We start from the raw sequence: 16,828 nt of genomic DNA, 5'->3' as shown, positions 1-16,828 counted from the left end.
CCTTGTCTTATATGATCATATGTACATAGCTGTTGAGCTATTGTGATCCACTGATAGGTCTATTCTAGACCTTTTTACGTTTAGTAGTTGTTTGGTTTTAGATACACAATGTAAGTTAGCTGACCCAAACCTGTGGAAATACCATTTAACAAGAAGTTTTTGTTTTGCAGACCTCTTCTCTACTGTCCCCCCCCCCACCCTAACAGTCATATATCAAGGAGATCATGCCCCTTTGTTCTCTATGTTTTAGGCTTGTCTCGCTCAAATTATTTGTTCAAGTTCTGACCATTTCCCTGCGAATACCAATATTTTATCATTTCTAATCACTATGTAGTATTCCATTGTGTATAGGTACCACATTTTTTTGGATCCATTCATCTGTAGAGGGGCATCTGGGTTGTTTCCATATTTTGGCTATTGTGAATTGTGCAGCAATAAACATGGATATGCAGATATCTTTTTGATATCCTGAGACCTGTTGTTCAGGATAGATGCCCAGGAGTGGTATGACTGGGTCATACGGTATGTCTATGCTGAGTTTTTTGAGGAACCTCCATAGACAAATGGTACTACTACAAAATAAAAAGTTTCTGCACAGCTAAAGACATGGCCACCAAACTAGAAAGACAGCCAACCATATGGGAAAGGATCTTCACCAGCACAGCAGCAGACAAAGGCCTAATATCCTTCATCTACAGAGAACTCAAAAAACTAACCCCCTCCAAACCCAGTAAACCAATTATTAAATGGGCAAAGGAGCTAAAGAGAGACTTCACAGGAGAAGAGATAACAATGGCGAAGGAACATATGAGGAAATGTTCAACATCCCTGGCAGTAAAGGAAATGCAAATAAAAACAACCCTGAGTTACCACCTCACTCCAGTTAGAATGGCCTATACTCTGAACTCAGGAAACAACAAATGCTGGAGGTGGTGCGGGGAAAGAGGAACCCTTCTCCACTGTTGGTAGGAGTGCAAATAGAGGAACCCTTCTCCACTGTTGGTGGGAGTGCAAATAGAGGAACCCTTCTCCACTGTTGGTGGGAGTGCAAATTAGTACATCCACTTTGGAGAACAGATCTCAATTTTTATGAGTTTTTTGTTTGTTTGTTAGTTTGTTACATTTCACTTAGGAGAAAGGCAGAAGAGTGCCTTGTCCTTTGGTGCTTAGCTGGTTTCATTTAATACCCTGTCCTCTAGGTGGTTTTAACTAAATAACACTGCTGTTTTGCTACAAAAAAAATGCCTAAAATTTATTATGTCCCTTAAAGCTGACAGAGAGGTGCTACTAGGAGCTAGCTGGGAGGAGTAAGAGGGCATAGTCCCCTTTCCAAGGCACACGATAAACTCTCACAGAAAGACTGAATTATCTGAAGTGAAGCATCAGTAGTGTCACCATTAGCAAGCACTGGGTTACACTCGGATGACAAAATAGACACTTGGGAAAGAAGTCTCAACACCTAAGCTGCACGTTCAAATTGCAAAGGTCATTCATGCTACGGAAACAGGGTTCTGTAGGAAGGACTGGCAATGCCTAACGCCTGAACCGAAAGAGACAAAACACCAGAGCCAGCTGTGATAGGATTCATAACACTAGGTCAGAATGCCAACGAACACTCAAATACACCACATTTTTACAGCCATGCCTTCTTCAGTGTTCTTTGTTTTAAATTTTCCCTTTCTCTTTGAGAAGATGCTCTCATCTGCTGGTAACATGCTGTCTCCAGCTCCCTAGAGTTTCCTAATTTTTTTTCTTAGTATGAAGCAATCTTCACCTCCTGAACAATAAACAGTGTTTCCCAGCTAGAATTTAATAGTGTTGCCAAACTTTGCTAATTTTCTTTTAACAGCTGTATTTTGCTAATGTAATAACAATGTTTTTGTTAAATATGATGGTTATATTAAAAAGTTCATTTTAAGTAAAGGTAAGTTTAAATGAATGTAAAGAAAAGTATTAAGTAGTAGTAGAATTGTGTAAATGAAAGAGTTTGAAAAATAATATCTAGACAATGAAAAACATTTGAAACTTGGCATTGAAATAGAATGGTTATTACTGTAAGGAAATGTCCTTGAACTTGTAATAGAATATTTGTAATAAAGGTAATAAAGGTTCTTTACCTTTATTCCTACCTCACATATATGAAAGAACTCTAAAAATAGATACTCCTAGCAGGTAAAACAATAGGGCTTTCTAATTTAGAGGGTATGAAAGAAAATTTTTGTGAGAATATGAAGAAATTCACTGCCTAAAAGTAATAAACTATTATTGAACTATTTGGGTATGGACAACATGGCTGTCTGACAGAGATGAATTAAGTGTGTGTCTATGTGTGTGTCTGTGTGTGTGTATGTGAAAGAGAGAGAGGCAGGAAATTTGCTCTTTCATAGCCAAGAGAAAGCCATTATGTAGATATATATGCAGAATGCTACATGACAGAACTCATTAGCCGAAGTAGGTGTGAGAGGTCAAAGCAGATAAGCCAGATAAGGGCTGAGAAAAGCAAAACATAAAGAATTGAAGAGGAAAGATAATAATGTAAATCGTGAAACAGAGGGGAGTTGGTATGAAATGGACAACTGTTTTGAAGAAAAGAGCATGTAGTGGAAATGTCAGGAGACAAAGCTTGGCAAGTAGGAAATGAAGTTGACTTAAACACTCTTCAGATCCTCATTAAGAGATTTGACTAGAAACTAAGTAATGTAGAAACATTAGTTCAAACTTTGACAGCACGGGTACTCATTTCTTCACATTTCAAATGATCATATGAATTTTCATAAGAGGGGCTTTCAACATTAACTTTCTTATTATACCATTGGTGTCTTTTTGAAGATTCCCCATAAAGTCATTCATCTTTCTTATTTCGAAATGATGGAATATGGACACTGTAGCATTATGTGATTTATCCCATTTAAAAGAAAAAATTATCATGTTGTTTCTAGCTCTCAAAAATGTATGTGAAGTTTTATAATAATTTGAGAACATTAACTACAATTCGAGAGTGCAAATTGATATCCATCTATATTCATAAAAAGAATTGATTCTTATACGTGTGGGACTTGATTCTCAAACTTAGGTATTTTACCTGCATTTGCGTGAAGTTTTATTAAATGTCATTTATATTCTTTTGTATGTTAAAAAAAAAGATGAAGGTGTACTGGATTTTGCCTTTCCTTAAAAGTGGGACAAATCTAATGTATCAAATTAATGAATCATTATGTTATATTCTTTATGATAAGACATTGTTCATATTTGTTTAAACTTGCCTCAAGTGTACTGTTAACTCTAACCCAAAGACTTTCATTCAACACCCAATATGGTAAAACTAATCCATGAATATCTAAGGGAATCTACTAATTATGTCTCTAGGCTTTTCAATTTATCTTTGTCCTCTCTGTTTCATTTACAGTAGATGCTATAGTGTTTTGCATCTTGACTCTAAACACACACACACAAAAAATCCTCATAAATAATTGCTCTAAATTAGAAGACCACTTGGAAAGCAAAATAACTCCTACATGACCAGGCTGAAATAGGCTACAAACTGAATTACTATTTCTTGATCTTCACAGCTTTTTAATGTTTCTCCTGTGATCTTTGAAATTGTGTAGGATTGTCTAGTAACAAATTTCAACTGATAATGACTGCAAATAAACACTTACTCACAGGAGAAGTGGAGAAAGAAAAGCTTCAAACTTACAGGTGCACTACACATTTCATCTCCCAAATTTTAATAAACCAAAAACTATGGGTAACATCATTGATTGTACATTCTTATACCTGAAATACGTTCCAGTCCATTATTTCTAAGATGTCTGTTAGTCTAAACATTTACATCTAAAAAGTTGCCTGTGAGTTGCCTACCTGAGGATTTTTAACAGATTATTGAAGAGGTTTTCTTGTTTCAAGTGCAGGCCTTTCCCCACTGCCAATCTACTGAAGTACAACTCAGACTTCTAAGTATTACTGCAAATGTGCATTTTATATAAGTTCTGTAGTTATAATAATAGAACCTAACATACAAAAATATTGAAACATATTAATCCAATGTGATGCGAAAATATAATTCTTAAATGATAGTAGAAAAAAGTGACAATCAACAAAGAGCTAAAATATATAGGTGTTACATTAAATGGATGTCAAATTGAACTTCGAGTTGAGAGAGTTTTGTAAACCTGAGATTCTTGGAAGCCAAGAGTGATATCACATGCTTGTGATGCAAGCTACTCTGTAGACTCTTAGGAAAAAATGTGACTCAAAGACAATATTACAGCAGCACCTGTATCTTGCAAACAAGCACAAAAGCACAGAAGAGTGGTGTCTTCTTTAAAAATGGTAGAGCCTTTGTTAAGTAAGTGGAAGACCCTGCGATCTATCCCCAAAACTGCAATAGATAGATAGATGATAGATTAGCCAGATGGTAGATAGATAGGTAGTTAAGAAAACAGACAGATCGATAGACAGGTACATAGATGATAAATAGGATATAGATGATTTATACATTCATGATAGATAGATGATAGATAGATAATAAATAGAAGGTAATGTAGAGATATATAAGAGATCGATCATTCTAACTGAACAAAAGATGATAAAAGATAACTTGATTGACTCAGTATTCTGTATTCAAACATTTCCCAAAAGAAATAAAAGAAAAGAATGTTTCATGAAATTTTTCCTATGGCTTATGAATCTTATAAGTTCTGCAAACCTCCAACTTTTTTTTAGTAAAAGGTAATGTTGGAGATCTTTTCTGAGTATGTATTCACCACAGATTGTTAAACTTCTTTAAAGGTAATATTTGACATATTATCCCACATTGCTACCCATTATTCAAAAATATTTTAATATTCCTCCAAACCATAATTTCCCATGAGGCCCTTGTATTTTGAGAAAAGATCAAATCATTAATCATTAAAACAGTCTCTGAGCATGTTATTGGTGTAAAACTATAGTCTAGGGAATCTGATATTGAAACTTTCAGTCGATATTTACAAATGCTCCTGGAACCTGGCCTAGAGATAAAGCCTGTAGAGATAAATGTATACTGAATCAGCTAAGACATGCAATTGTCCTCTTAAATACGGAATCATTTTTATACTTATAGCCTGTAGTATAGTATTGAAAAGAAATTACTCCTGTAGATCTAAGTTTTCAAACAGACTAACAGTAATCATCAAATAGTACTTCTTAGTCTAGCTTAAATGTTCCCCTGCCTCTAACAACAACAACAAACCCTGCACATTAAGATTGCAATAAGCTTACATGTGAAGTAAAAGATAGATATAATGGGCTTCCAAATACTACAACAAATTAAATAGTATTTATCCCCCCAGTGGGATACAGGCTGATGAGCTGGCTAACCTGTTGACATCGATAGACAGATACATCCTACTGATTTCTACAAATGGGAAAGCAATGCTGAGCTTTATCTTGTAATTATTTGAGAACAATTGATTTGCTTTTGGAAAGACCGACTTTCTCATCCCCTAAGTCAAAAAGAGTTCTCAGGTCTCCAAACTTTTGATTACAGAAGTCATTTTTTAATTCCACCTATGTGGAGAGAATACCACTTGTTCATCATGAGCATCCTGATTGTAAGACAGTGTTTTGCCAGGACCAGTAGACATAGAGCTCTTCCACCATCTAAACAACAGGCTTGAGTCAAAGCTAGGGAAATGACATTGCCAGAAAACCACAAAGTTACTACGCACACGTTTTATAGCAAGTAAGACAAAGGTCCAACATCTTCGAACTTTATTACTTGGTGACTGTAGACTTTGATTTCTACCCAGAATGTATATACTATTTCTCTTGAAACTTTGTGGACTATAAACGTAATGATGAAGAGAAAGCATGTTTCCTCTCTTTTCCTCTAGAGAAATATATCAAAGGAATGGAGCTTGAATCCCTCCCAGGCAATAAAGGTAACTCTGACTGAAGTGTTTGGTACGATTTTTCTAGTTCAGAATTATGTAGGTGCTAATGTTTCAAAACATTTGCATTTTCCCTACTTCCTCATTTATAAAGCTCTCCCGAAGATCCAGCTCACTGAATTTATAAATCTATTGTTACCCAATTCACAGATTTAAGACTATACTCAAGATATGATGTACACCTTTAATCCCAGAACATGGAAACTAATTAGCAGTGCAGGATTGAAAGCTAGAAGCCAGTCCAGTCTAGTTGGAGGCCGTTTGGGGCTACATAAAAAACCTTGCTCAAAATAACACTGAAAGTTTTGAGTAGTTCTCAGAAATCTACAACGATGTCAATTCATTATTAACACTTCAAATCAATTTTCTAGATTATGAACATACCAGGTAATAACTGTCTTCCTTAAAAGAAACAAACCCAAACCAAGCCTGCTATTAATATTATGTCTCATAGTTTGTTTTCTCAAGTTAACAATTAAAAATCTGTTTTCAGCTGTACAATAAATGATTAAATGAATCATGAACTCAAATAATTCACAATTCTTAGACTCACAAATAGTTTTAATGGCAGGTGTGTATTTATAAAATAAGCACATGCTCCACAAGGTGATGTGAATTACTGCATTCCTTACAGACTCGCTTTGGGGCCTGATCCCCTCAGCTCCCTGTTACCTTCTCCACCTTATAGCCTGCCATAATGTGCTATTCATAGTGCGCACACCAAATGAGACTGGACACTTATAGTAAGGAATATCGGGGTTGTAGGAAAGGATTATGGGGGTGGGGGATGTGGTGTGTGTGTGTGTGTGTGTGTGTGTGTGTGTGTGATATCAAAATGACCAAGTAAAACCAATTTACTACAATTAGTATATGCTAATGCAAATATATTACCTAACAGAAACAGTACACTCAGCACAAAAATGCAATTTCTACTGCTATTTGCAACCAAACTAATATTCAGAAAGATATTTGAGAGAATTTAGTCAGTAAAGCTTATAGCTTGGCTCTATAGAAACATTATCTATTAATGAGTAGATGCTCTCCTACCTGGAGCATTATTTAATCTGACCAAACTGATTTCAATTGGTTCTCTAATGCCAAACACATCTTCTTTTTCATAATTAATGCCGAGCTCTCAATCGCGGCTAAATTCAGATCATACAAACACAGAGAACACGGAACGGAAGGTCAGAAGATTCCAGATCATAAAAGATTAGGGGAAAAAAAGAACAAATATAAGACAATTATCAGAACTTCAATCACTGAGAAGAGGGGGGAAAAAACAAAACAAACTTCCGGAATACTCCCAAGTTATCTGGTCACAACAGTGAACACATTTACAGAAACACACACATACACAAACTCATGCAAGCATACCACCTACATTCCTTGTATGTCATTCAGGTCCAGGAAACAGTTTCCTTCATTACCCACAGACAAAATAAGCATTTAGAGGTGCCAAGAATGACAAACAAAAGAAAAACATATTTTGGACATTAAAAATACCCTTTATGTTCTATCTAGAGTGATGTGGGTGTGAGAAAAGGAAGAAAAGACAGAGTGGGAGGGGAGAAGGAATGAGAAGAAAGAAGAGAGAGAGAGAGAGAGAGAGAGAGAGAGAGAGATCTCCTATTTGATGATTATCTTCTTCTAAAGGCATAATGAGTTCTCCCTACCACTCTTGTTCTCACAAAGTTGTTCCTTTGCACTGAATTACCACCTGAAATTTTCCTTTCCTTCTCCTTCCTCTAGATATCTCGGAGGTGAGTCTGGGCACTACTGACATAGCAAGTAAAGTTGAGTCATTGCAAACATCAAAACATGCACGTTTGCCCACGGACCTCCCTTTGTAACCTCCCCCCCACCCCCACCACCGAGAACCATCTAGGGCCCAGTACTTCAACATGGACAAAGCTTTGCACTCAGCCTGAGGACTTCTTTCCTGTGAGCACCCCCCAAAAGCCAAGCTGTGAGACCCGGAAGGTTTGGGAGGATGGAAGGCCTCCTTCCAGAACTCTAAGAACGCTGAGCGTTTCCAGAAATGGTCCATCAGTCCTGGCTTGAAGGGAATTCAGATTTCCATCCTTGGTGTAGTAGGCTAATTCCACAGGAGACTTTCCGCGAACTTCGGGATAGACCAAATTCTATCACTGCTTAGACCTGCTTCTTAAGATAAAGAAGTTATTTATCACTTGAGTAAGAATATACCACGATTGGTGTGTGGGACTTCAAGGAAATTGTGACTTCACTTTCTGCATGTATGCCCCTGTATCCAGACCCAGGACACCTGAAGCTGGCCACAAACCTCAACGCCACGGTCTGGTGTCCATTACTGTCTTGCCCCTGATACCATTGAGTTGCAACGCTCTCCTATATGTCAAAAGCTCTCTTTAGCAAAAGTTCATGAAGAAGAAAATAGGGCATGAGGCCCAATTAAATGTTCTGTCTCAAATGGAGCATTTGAGGCTTCGAGTCATAGTAAGCTTTGAGCACGTTTAGGGTCCTTTCCTTTGACCTTTGGGGGGGATGTGGGTGTTCATTTTGGGCTGGAGATCTAACTAAAGCCGGAATCTATGCTTAGCAGGTGCTCTACCCATAGCCCTACCCGGTGTTCCCATCATCTTCTCACACTTAGTGCCGTTCTTCACACAGAGCATGTGGTGTCTTTCTTCTTAGTATAGATAGGGTTTGGGTTTTTTTTTTCTTGTGTTTGTCTCAGGTATGGAATATTATATCTTGAAAAGAAAAAAAAATCGGTGAGCAAACCAATGTCTCCTATTTGGATCATCTTTGCGCTGTCATTAATAAAATATAATGGGAAACTATGCCGAGAAAATTCCAAAAATTTGGAATTTTAGCTTTCTCAAAGATGGAATCCTGAGCCTCCCAGGCTCCCCAGCCGAGTTTGCTCAGTGAAGCTGCAGAGTCTCTGTGGATTCCACGGCTTTTGAACTGCTGGGGAATACTTGGAGCTGAGGGAAGATTATGTAAGATGATTAAACCAATGTCTTTTTAATCTTAATTCTATTTCATTATTTTAAAGGGGGATTGGAATAGACACAGCTAATGGTTCTACAGCTACCAGAAGAATTGTTTGATCTTACAAAGTTGATTTTTTTTTTAAATTGAAACACTCCATGTTCATTGTTAATTATCCATGGAGATTTTGAGAAAAATTTTAAGACATAGAAGCAATGCATTTGATCTCTCAGGTTCTCTCTCTCTTGCACCATCTCTCTCTCTCTCTCTCTCTCTCTCTCTCTTTCTCTCTCTCTCTCTCTCTCTCTCTCTCTCTCTGTCTTTGCCAGTCTGTCATTTCAATTTTGTTTACACAGTAAACTGCCATGGAACATAGAGGTTACTTATCATTTATAGCAAAAGACAAGAATTCTAATAGAATAAGCCTACATCTCTCTCCCTTGGAGAGAACAGTGGTCAGGCTTGTATTATTTACCAAAATGTGGAATATCTAGCCTCCGGGCTCTACTCATATCCTGCGGTATAGCCCAGGCCACTTCTGGCCCTTGTCTTATGAGGCTATACCATCTAGGTTTTAAGGAACTGGCATAAATATGCCAATGATTCTGTGACCATAATAGGTAGCAATTGTGACCTTTCTCTCCTTTGTGATCTGAGTCCTGTGTGTTCTGTGAGCAACACAATCGTAGGGTAACACAATCGTAGGGTACACTAATTGTTCCATTTGAAAAAAAAGATTAAAACTGAAGATTTTGCAGAGTTGATTACACTGAAACCATGTCAAAGACACACGTTTGTGCAGAAGTAAGCCAGGGACCAATCATGAAAATTTAAGTGACATTTTTGACAGCAAATATACGAACAGAAATACATGGTATTCAGGGGATTAATGCTTCTTCAACTTATTACCAACTCAATAAGGGGAAATTGCGGAAGTGGCTGCAGACAAAGTGCCAGAGAGACACTGGGTCAGATAGTGACGGTTTTCCTTAAGATTGCGGTCTGCCTATACTGTCTCTCTTATTGGCTAGGGAACTAACCTTAGGACCCTGATACTCAAGTTTCCTGGAAACAGATAAACTTAAGTGCTGATTCCTCCACTGGCCATGCATGTGTGTACTTAGCATGCAACATTGGATGAAGGATTGTCTTCCTTTCAGGTTCTGGGTAGACAAATGTGCCTCTACAACAGACACAGAACAAATGAAAACTTGTAACAATCATAAACAGAAAGCAAGGGAATCACCAGAGTTTCATTTCAAAATTAAGAAGGCAGTGGACATGAATTTTATTAAGAATAACTCCTCTGAGAGATTTTATACCTAACATCACAATCTCTGATCTACTTAGGTTAACAAACTGTCATAGAACTTTCTCCAGGAAGTCCTGTTATTAACCCTCTGCCTGGAATATTTCTGTGAGATACAAATCTCCCGTGAGAAGCCACTGGTTTCAGCCACTGGCCATTGACATTGATTGCGAAGATCTTAGTGCTGCAGACTGAGTTTCCTTAATGACCAAGGTGGCTCATTGTATGATGAGAAGCTGAACTAGAAAATCCAAGGTAAATACGCATGGTCAGACTTTTCACTCTAGGAAACAATAGTTGCCTAAGGGGAGAAATTCAGTTCCTTTACTCAGGTAAACGTGAGCAGGTGCTTTGGATTAAGGTGAGCTCTTCATAGAAAGTCATATTGTGTGACCCCAGTCCCACAAAGGAGCAAATCTTCTAACCCTAACCAAAAAAAAAGCAATTTGTGTGTGACTGGTCGGTTAAGCACTTCAAAGGCTGAAAAGGTTTGTGCCATCAGGAAGGTCTTAGTGTCAAAAATACAGCACTGAGCAGGTCCAAAGGATGGAAGGCTATTTGGTTGTGCCTTGTGTTCCTATCATGCTTCTCAAAAGAAACATTCCTAGTTTAATGGCAGGAAAACACTTTCCTCCTGTGTGCCATCATACTTTTCCTAAGGTCTGTCCCAGTGTTCTCCAGTGTTTGATGGGAATTAAAGATGATTCCTGCAGGGGCCATGCCTCCCCTATGTGGAGATGAATCCAAACCCTTATACTCTACTCTGAGTGTAAAGGTAAGGCAAGATGGGCCAGAGGCAGACTTCTTTGCCTCTGAGAGATAGGTGTACTCAAATTACCATGCTCATCGGACCCGAGAAAGAAAGAGAGTCCGATTCAGCAAGTGGGTTTTGGCACAGTGGTGGGAGGCTAACAGGACTTGGTGAGTGGGACCCAGTCATCGGATTGATGTAAATGGTTGCTTCTTCTAAACTACGGTTGGAATTGATTTTTTCTGCATGTGTTTTCCCAGTGTGTAAGTGCCAGCAAGGATTTTTCTGCATCTGGAAAAAAGCCCAAGGAAATAAAAATGCAATATGTAAATGGCTTTTCTAAATCTATCCCCCTTTCCATTTGCAATCTATGATGGGTCAGAAGTTCTACGCTTCCTTCTGTAAACACACATACACACATACACACACACACACACACACATGTGTCTCCTTGGTTGCCAAGCCATTGTCACCATGTTCAACCGCTGTACCTGGGATGGGACATCATCACCTCCAAGGGTAATTACTGTACCTCAACCCAACTCAGGTAAATACCTGGCCACTAAAATTTTGTGGGGTAATATGAGTGGACCCCAAATAATGAATACCCCATTAAAACCAAGGAAAAATTCTTACCGTCTCAGCCTCCATGTCAAAATAGGAGGCCCAACCTATTACCGGACTTTGGGAATCACAGCCAGCAGGAGTATGGATTTGATAGTCTTCTTCAGAATATTCTTTTTATACTGAATAATCCCCAAATCCATGCCTTCTGTGTATGAAGCAAACCATACCACCAGACAGCATGGCAGTTCTCCATCAAGGGTAACCTTTTCCTGCTTGCACTTTTTTATTTTTTTTGACAGTCCTGGGGCTTGAACTAAGGGCCTGAGCACTGTCCCTGGCTTCTTTTTGCTCAAGGTTAGCACTCTACCACTTGAGACACAGTGCTACTTCCAACTTTTACTATACATGTGGTGCTGAGGAATCGAACCCAGGGCTTCATGTAGACAAGGCAAGCACTCTACCACAAGGCCATATCCCCTGCTTGCACTATCTTAATGACCCCTTTCCATACTGAGTCTACATGACTCATGACTTTGCCTGTGACCACCCGGGGGTTTCATATCGTCACCTCCAGGACCCAGCAGGATTATGGACAGTAGTGTGCTGTCTAGCTTCTTATTAAGCTTTGGTGCCTGAGTTTGACATGGATTAACCTTAACTTCATTAGAATAAGATTAGAAAGACCCAGCAAGTTTCCTTGGTCAACTTGAAATGTAATCAAGAATGTAAGAGGCCTGACTTCTCCCATTTTGTTTTGTTATTTGAGTTGTAAAGTGATGAAATAAACAACTCTGGTGAAATTTTACACTCTCCACCCTGGGCGATCTCACTGTTTTAAAGGAAAGATGGTAGACTTCGTTAGTGCTCTTGATCCACAGAGCTTCCTGGAAAACTCTGGGCCTGGTTCACTGATGTTTTGGCTAAGCTCAAAATGGATGGAATTCACAGGGCCTCTGCATCTGTTCAACCTCAACAGCAGCTGTGAAGAGCAGACAAATGCCACGGCCGCTCTGCCCAGTGAGCAGAACAAAGCTGCATTCACAGGTCTGGCCAGGACTCACCTTGATGAATCTTATTATTTCCCTGAAGCTTGCACTGTTGCCAGCAGCCTGGTGTTTGGTCTGCCACTTGGAAAAGCACAGTCTGGCAGATGGATACCCTTTGCTTTGAGGCCATACACTGGAGAAACTAATCACAGCTACTGATCAAACCATCTGGATTCATTGTGCAAATGCCCAAGTTAAGCATTATTATCTGGAGAAACCAACGAACGTTATGGTGCCGACTGATGCTACCTTACACAGATACCACCACATTTGCCTCACAACCCGAACACATCTCCTCAACACACTTGGTTCCTGAAAAGTTCACCACTCCATGTCAGCCTCACACTTCAGCCTAGAGTTGACCTATTAAAGACCGAACTTCTAGGGTGCTGCCTCATACGTGATCCTGCCCTCTCAAAATTACCAGCAGGGTCTCTCCACAACTGATACCATAGTACATGTGATAATATTGCCACACGATCAGGCCAGGTGACTCCAGGTAGGTCATGACATGATATGCTATGTATAATGTATCAGGCTTACCAACAGTTGCAGTCCACGTGGTAAATGCTGTATCACAACATCTGCTCAGCAATGAGCTCTCTATGCTTCTGACCGGCTGAGGGTTTCTGTATACATTCTTGCTACCACTTGGTGCCATGGTTATTTTTCATTTCAACTGTTCTGATGCATATGCAAAGGTCTCTTATTATGGTTTTAATCTGCAATCTTCTAATGATGAATGGTGTCGAACATCCTTTAATGTGTTTATGAACCATCTGCACATTGTTTATGTGACATGTCTCTGCATCATTTTTGCCCATTTTCTAGACAGTTTTACACTCTTATAGTTTAAGATCTTAGTACACACTAGATATAAGCACTTTCATATTTGGCTTACAACTATTTTCCCAATAATACTCTGTATTTCCATCCTCACTTAGGGTTTTTTTTTTCTTTTTTTTTTTGAGAAGAAGGTTTTTAATTTTGATAGATTTAATTATCTTTTTTTCTACTTTGGTTCATACTATTAACACTATGTCTAAAAATATCTATTTAGCCCTAGGTCTTGACATTTTTCCTTTATTTTCCCACTAAGTATTAAAGTTTTTTGTTTTCAGATGCGGCTGTGGTCCATGCTGTCTTTAAGTTGAAAACCGAGCTTCAGTAGAGGCCCAGTGATTTAGGCACATTTATTGAGCAGGGCCTCCTTCCTTACTATGTTGGATTTTTTTCAACTTTGTCAAAGATCAGCTGGGAATATCATATAGGTTTGCTCTTGGCTGCTCTATTATTTTTACTTCAAACCCATTGAATCTCTGTTCTTGATAGATACACATTTATGATTGGTATCTATTCCAGTTGAATTGCTCCTCTTACAGTATTTCATATCCCTCTTTGTCTCTTGTGATTTATTCTCAAATATGTTGGGCAATAATTTGTCATTGCTCTTAAACATATGCTATGGTTTCCATTCTCTCCCTTAATATCTTTTACTTTCATGTTAATTAATGCACTTTTATCTGAAGAAAATTAGGCCTAGACAGTATATTAACCTAGACAGTATTAATATAAATATATTTATGAATATTTTTGTATATAGTGTAGGTCTATTAATTGCTTGGCAAGGGCTTAAAAGATTAAAGAAATAAGTGTTTGTATGTGTAAATCTGATGTGAATAAAATGAATTGTATTTTTCAACAAAGTAAGTGTATTATTGATGTTAATTGTTGCATTTCTACAAAAGGAATATCTACCTAATAATTTCATGCTGAGAAACAGTGGTTATCATGCTGGAATAAAAAGTATCTTATTATTATAACACAGGAGTACACAGAAAAAGAGCACTGTATTTTGAAAGTGGAATAATTGAAGTAGGAACTATCTGAAAAAAAGGTGGCAAAGCCAAAGTTAGTGCTCTGTCTCCAGCATAAATAATAACTAGTATTTGTATGATACTTAAAGCTTGCAAATTTAACTCTGCAGACTTCCCCACATTTCTGCTATTACTGACTTTCAAAGTAGTAGTAAACTTACATTTATAGAAAGTGAATGATCCACTATGTCACAAGCATTTGTAATCTGATCCTCAAACTGGATTGCAAATCTACCAAGGCCAGAGATATTTAATAGAGAAATCTGTCTTCTCCCTACTTCTTCTTCCTTTGCTGATTTTATTTCCTTTTGAAACTGATCAAAAGTTGTTACCTTGTGGGATCCCAGATACAATGGATGTAAAAATCAGAAGAATTTTAGTATGAGGTCAGCAGGGAGGAAAAGTTAGTGACACCACAGCTCAACAACAAAACAGAAACCAGCTAGGTATAGTAGCTGCATGTCTTTCATCTCAACTACGCAAGGGGGCCCTAGGCACTAGGATTGACTCTGATTTAAGCCCTGAAAAAAGCAAGAACGTGGTCAAAAAATGTGAATTATGACTAAAGCCCAAAGGGCCTGAAGGTAGGATTCAAATGGTAGACTCGCTCTTAAGATTTTCAGAGATGACTTCCTGCACTATATACGGGCAAATGTTGGCTGGCTCATCATTCCTATTGTAATATGTGGACAAGCCGTGGCCAGAATCGAAGACAGTTGAGGATTGTGGGTAAATACACTTAAATGTTTCACATTGACCATGAAAGCTCATTCTTCTATGCTTAGGTTTGCCTCCAGACAGAACAATCTCAAGTTTAAGAATTTGCAAATTTTAGAAATACTCTCCTTTTCTGAAATATGGTTAATTTGTACTTTCCATATGGTGCTCTTGATCATGAAATAATAAACAAAGCAAAAGGAATTGAAATTTCTGAGAGGAGAAAGTGGCATATAAATTGTAATGTTTAACTTTTTATACAAATGTAATACATTCCTAAATATTTAATTTGCATATACTAGTAAATCCCATAAATACATCGTATTCTCTAATTCACATTGGAACTTGAAGAAAACTTGTCTCTGGCTGCAGAATTTAAGACTTGCCTAATGTTTTATTTACTTGGTAATCGTATTTTCTTTTCCACAAATTTCACATATATCTATATATAACTATATAAATGCATATGCATAAATTTTCCCAATAGTAATGGTTTAACAAGTGCTCAAATTCCACCAACATGCAAATCATTTAAAAATCAGTCATGGTTTTAAGCAATCATACCATATATTAAATGGTGATATCTTTAGTTTTAAGTGTGTTTTCCCTTCAAAGTAGAATGGGAACATTCTCAAAGTTATAGCAAAGCAAATGTTAGCACTAGGCAATGCTTTCCCATCTTAAAGTAATCCTTTACATGAGGATGTCTTTCCACTATTAAGAAAACATCTGTTGCAGGCTTAGCAATTAAGACAAATAGTTTCCTCTCTAATTGTGTGTATGTGAAATGAGCACTGGGTTATTAAGGGACGCCTGGGCCCTGAAAGACACAGAGCTGAAGGAAAAGGAAGGAGAACTGAGCAAGGCAAAGATCACCCTCTTGCTATGAAGTGCCTTCAGAGATACACTGTACACTCTGTCACTGAAATAATATTGAGGTCAAGACAAAACAGATTCAAGCAGTGGCACAGGATTGCTCTTCAAAACGATAAAGGAAGCAGTTCTGAGCTGATATAGCACTTTCATCTGATAGGAGAACAAATGCATACACAGAGGTCAAAACAAACTCACTAAACCCTGAATAACCCAAGAGGGGTATATTTACTGCTGATGACATAAACCCTGCTGAATTTTACATCATTTTTGAGGTGATCCTCTTCTAGACAATAACACAAAAATGTATTTCACAGATTCTAAAGTCTGAATCATCATTTTATTTAATTATTTACCAATGATGCCATCTAATTATCTTGAATGATTTAAGCTTTATTTTTTCTAATAATTTAGCAGATAGTGGTTAAAAAGTCAATAGCTATGATACTGCCTCCTTTCAATATTCATCTGTGAACTGCTTTGTTATTACAGTAAGTACTGGGTTTTGCTCTGTGATCACATGATAGACCAGCAGATGTGCTAGACTTTCTGCATAGCCATGTCAAATCGTTGAATATCTCCAGAAGTTTTAAGACAGATCTAAGCTGGCAGTTTAAATAATCTGCTGACCTCTTGGTGACTTTCCTGAAGTGAATGACTTCAATGAGACGGATGACAAGCGAAATGGTCCATGCTGGATTGATATTGAGCTTCACCTCTTTGTAGTTCTTTTTTCAGTAGTCTCCGAGGATAGAAAGGATCAGACATGCTCCCTT

This window comes from Perognathus longimembris, chromosome 15 (genome assembly GCF_023159225.1).
Source record: "Perognathus longimembris pacificus isolate PPM17 chromosome 15, ASM2315922v1, whole genome shotgun sequence".
Classification (NCBI taxonomy): Eukaryota; Metazoa; Chordata; class Mammalia; order Rodentia; family Heteromyidae; genus Perognathus; species Perognathus longimembris.
The sequence above is the reverse complement of the archived record's forward strand: the minus strand, read 5'-3'. Positions refer to the sequence as shown.